We start from the raw sequence: 5,189 nt of genomic DNA on the forward strand, positions 1-5,189 counted from the left end.
AAAGTAAAAAAGGCTACGCATGTGTTCACCCTTGCGTTGAAGAGCAGAAGCATCCTTGCCTCTCTCCAGCCTGCACTGTGTAGAAGGTGACGTAGAAGTTGCCCTCTGCTCTTTTGTATGGAGCCATTGCACAAACCACCAGTCCAGCTCCCTCAGGAACAGGAGCGACTTCAACTTCTTAAGTTGCTGTCTGCTTAATCAGTGGGTTTGCTTACAAACAAAGGCCTCACCTGACAGGGAGCTCTTTTGTTTTAGAAACGCTACTGTTCAGCTACCCAGAATAATTCCAGATCCTTTGTCATAGTGCTAAGCACGCTCGGTCTCATTGAAAAGCAGTAGTGTAGCTTATAAAATTGAGTGTTTTATATGCAATGAAAATAAGCAACAATAATAATAAGCTCAATGACAACAGCAGATGCCCCATATGAGCTTTTAAAAAAGTAATATATAGTTAATTAACGAGACTCAGACCTTGCTTTTTTTTCCTGTGTGTGTTTTTGGGCTGTGCGTGTTCTAAGGTTAACGCCCCAGTACCGTAACATACACGGTGAAAGTGCATGGGGAGAAAGAAAGAAAGAAAGCAAGGCTTTGATGCTGCATTGCAAACCAAACAGGCCAAAGTGTTTGGAGTAATCTTTTGAACCAGTGGAGGTAGCATGGAGAAGGCTGAGGTGAGCTTGTGCCTCTTTCTCTTAGCTCCAGCAATGGCCAGTGAGAGATGTGTAACAGACCTGTTGATTACAACTCCCAAAGGAATTCCACCTTGCCAGGTTAAACCGGTGGCTCTCGGTAAACTTGCTTGACAATGTTATCAGCAGTCAGTATGGCTGCTCCAGGGTCAGCCTGTGAAGCAATCGTGTTCCTTCTCAGTTAAGCAGGAGCTTCAGCACCAAGCTGAAGCAGATATAATACTTGATAATGCAGGTCCGTCAGATAACTCACTCCTTTCCTTTAGTACCTTTGAAGTAGCTTAAAGGGAGCCCGTAACTATAAAGAAAGTGAGCAAAGGAGGGCAACACCCAAAAAACTGATGTGTATTGGGGCCAGACATAACTAAGGCGAGGGAAGGGTGAGCAAGGCGCTTTGGTGTAGTGTTCCCTTGGAATTGCAGGAAAATGGGCCCGGTTTGTTCTGTTAGAGTAAAACCAAAATCATTTCTGAAGAGTGCAGGTGGGTAGCCTTATCAGGCCATATCTTTGATCATAAAATTTGCTTTATTTCTGGTTTAAAAGAAACTGTGCCAAAGTGTTTTGTTTATTTTATTATTATTATTATTACTTTTTTTTTTAAAGGAGTGTAAGCCAAACGGTGCCAAAAGGTAAGAGGTATTTAAAAATAGAGATATTTAGACACAGTTTGGAACTGTATAAAAATGAACACTGGTACTTGTGTTAGACAAATATTGTACCTTTTGGTCTTCAAGTTCTTGGGAGTTTGAAACCCAGTCCGATGTGGTACAAAATGCACAACGAGAGATGCCACTGTCTTTTTCTTGAAGTTCTACCTCACTTTGCAGAAGTTGATCATCTACCTCAGTTCAGCATCAGACAGGTTTGAGAAATAGCTGGGAAATCTGCCTTGGCAAAGGATTCAACCTGCTTTGTGGGCAGGCATTTAATGGAAACAGATAGTGCATACAATATGATGACTTCTTGCTTTTGCTGGCGTTTTCCTACCTACCCCTGGAAATACTAAGCTGCCCTTGCTAGAGAATCTGTAAATGAAACCAAAGGTTCGTGTATTCTGGCAAACAGGACTGCGATACCTGAAACACTTGAGTTTGTTCCATTTTTACTACAAAGTTTGGAGATGTAGACTTGGTTCAGTATTATGACACTACTGGCTGACATACTCCTTGTCCATTTGCAGTGTTCTCATGTCTTTAAGACCTTTAGGTCTTCTCTCTACAAGAGAAAACTTTTATGCACACCTCCAAGTATGTCCTGTTCCTATTTGGAAAGACTGATGTTACGATTGCTGCAAACACAATGCTATACCAAATGCTTGAAGGGAACGTGATACTGATTGGTTTTAGACTTGGTGATTATGTTAGTAGCTTTCTTGACACAATGGGATTTTTTCCACCATGACAAAGCAACCAAGTTCCTATTCCTGGAGGGCGATATTCAGATCAAGAGAAGTTCAGATGTTGTCAGGAGAGGCAGCTGAAAACCAGAATGTTGGGTTTTTACGCAACTGAATAGTGATGTGCAGCATGCCCCTTGCTTTTCCTGTGGAGTAAAGTTGCAGAAGCACATTTTCAGATCACTGTATTGGAAGATCTCTTTTCTTCCCCCGCTCACTTGTGGGGGTGATGGAAGCGGGTACAGAAACTCCCTAATATTGATGGGCTGTGTTGGGTTTGGTAAATGTTATGGTGGAAAACGTACATTGATGTCTCTAAGTGATCTTACGGGTTGACGAGCCAGAGTGGCATCTTTTCCATCATTGTTTAACCAATAATGGTTCTAAAAATGCTTTGCGTACCTGCATGGTCTTAGACCTTCTATTAATGATTGTATCAACTTACAAACTCAGGTAGATAATTTTTTAAGCTCTTTTCATAGAGCCTTACTGACTGAATGTTAAGTGTCTGTGTAGTGACTTAGTTGAGTAACTTCCTTTTGAGCTACCAGACTAGTTAAAACGAAGTCCTTTTATAGGTTTGTAGAATCCTTTTCAGACGACGTAGTAGTTTTTCCTTCCGAGGGAGAGATGTCTGTTTCTGGGTTATGATGTTTTTAGTTTCTTTTCTAAACTGAAAAGTTTTTACCTAGGTTGTAAGGTGTGATAGTCACCGGCGTTGGTGGGGGGGTTCTTACTGTATGTGAGCTGTTGTGCTGTGCATCACCTGTCACGTGCCGCCTGGCTTAGTCGGGTAGAAATGGGAAGCCCGCAACAATATGGAGGTCGCTCACTTCAGGCTCGTGTGTGTGACAAATCATGTTTTCTCCTTTAATTGACTGCAGAGTACAGCCCCCATCTTATAAAAGAAGTTCATTACTGGTGTGTAACGTGTTGCCTCGATGCAGGCTTGTATCGGGATCCGGAATGGTTTTGTCAGCCCTTGGATGTTGGGTATCTTGAGACAATTGGGTTTGTAGTTTCCTGTTCTGCTGCAATTGTTTTCCTTCTACTTTAGTGATTAATCATGCTGCTCTCCTCATAATAATACAAATGTCTCAGCAGGACAGACAGTGCTCGGCTTTTAATGAGCTGCTCAGAGCTTTTATATCTAATGGATAATGAAACAGGCTGTGACAAGAACCTCCGTGCTCCAAACAGGGCATCGCATTTCTGCTCGGACAAAAGGCGACGTTGGGAGATGTGGGGTGTTGAGTGTTGCGTGAGGGAAAAGCGTGACAGGTTATGCGCAAACTTTTACGTAGGATAAGTAAAGCAAAACGTTAGAACTTTTTGTGTTAATGGAGGCTTCTGAATGTATCTCTGTGGTCCATAGGGGAAGGCTGAAGGATGTAGCAAGGAGATGATGTATCAGCTACTGGCAGCCTTAAAACAAAGTCAGTGTCTCTCTGGACTTTAAAATGTTCCTATGCAGTTTATTTTATTTTTGTTTAATCAAATAAATGTGAGTTGTTGTTTTTTTTTGTTTTTTTTTTCATGGCAAATCCGTGTCTGTGTTTTTCTGTATTCATCAATACAAAGTCATGATGCAAAAGGAAAAATAAAAGCCCTCTCCTGGCTGTGAGCTGCCCGGCAGCGGCTGGTGATGCTGCTGTGGTACTGCTGGGATACTATTGAAAACCTGAGCTTGAAGGCACAGCTATACAAGGGGAGGAGGAATGAGGGGTTGCTGTGGAGAGGCGTAAGTCACAATGCAGTGTCTTCCTGCGGTGGTGACAGGTACTGGGCTCAAGTCAACTCGCTTGGGCCACTCTTCACAACGTGCGCTGCGATGAGAGCCCAGGGCGGGCGGAGGGGTTGGGGGGGGGGGTCACGGGCTGCACCCCGAGCCGGGCAGCGCACTGCGGTTTTGCATGTGAATGCACCGCATTCCTTGGGGGGCTGGGAAGGGCCAGGAAGAATCCTCTCCATTCAGGACGCAGGACCACACAGCGAGCGGCTCAGACCTTTTTGTACTGAATCGGTCAATCTGCTTTGACATGAGCCATGCTTCGGCACTGGGGCTCCCTGATTTATAAAAGGGTGGTACTGATAGACCCGAACTGCTCCCTCATACCCCCTACCTGGGGACAGCGGTGGTGCCACTCCTACACCAACCTGCAGAAATATGATGTACCCGTTGGCTCAGAGCTCCGACAGCCTCGGGAAGACCCAGGGCTGCTGTTTACCCAAATGGAGAGGCTGTGCCAAAGCGTGTTACTGCACTGCTTCAACCTTTATCCCACATGAAGGAAAAGATGCATGTAGACACTGTGCCATTTCCAGCTGCTGTGGCTTTTTTCCCTGTTAAACATCTTGGGGGTGAACGTGGGACACCTGGTACCCAACTGCAGCCAGCTCACACACATTCCTTTGAGCAGGACTTTCAAGCTCCGCGTCCCCAGCAGCAGCACAGCTCTAGGACCTTCCCTGCTGGTGTGTGTGCCCCGAGGGGGCCAGAGGCAAAGCAGAGTGTCTGCAGTGAGCACAGGGGAGATAGATAAGGTGGGATCCCCACTGTCCCAGGGTAGCTCAGAACAGCCACAACAGCACTGACTGGGCAGGGAGGGGGCAGGGGAAATAGCGACATGCCATGCCAAGCCCTGGTTCACTTCCCCCTGGGTCAGGGCCTAAGGTTGGATGCCTCAGCTCTTTACTCATGTTCACAGTAAATAAGCAATTGTTATTTTTGCTGTCTTATGTTGGCCTGAGCAGAAAAGGCAAGAAAAAAAAAATGAGAAAATAGATAGAAATCAAAATAGATGCACACTGGTTGCAGGACTCGGTACAGATTCCCCTTTGCACTCAGCCTCTGCCATAGCCATGAGCATTCCCCACTAGGTGAAAACACACAGCACCGTACTGCACAACTGCTGCATCAGCGTAACTTCAGACCAACAGTGTTTCCCTCACATTTACTGCCCTCCCATCTCATCCCTTCACACAGCAGATATTACACACTTACTTAACCACACCATTTGCCACAAAAAAGGCCGTTCACATTTGAAACGGATCTCAACCTCTGTTCCATTCTAAAATAACCTTTACCAACAGGACGACAGGAC

This window comes from Coturnix japonica, chromosome 2 (assembly GCF_054131305.1).
Source record: "Coturnix japonica strain WE chromosome 2, WE-NBRP24, whole genome shotgun sequence".
In the NCBI taxonomy this organism is placed as follows: Eukaryota; Metazoa; Chordata; class Aves; order Galliformes; family Phasianidae; genus Coturnix; species Coturnix japonica.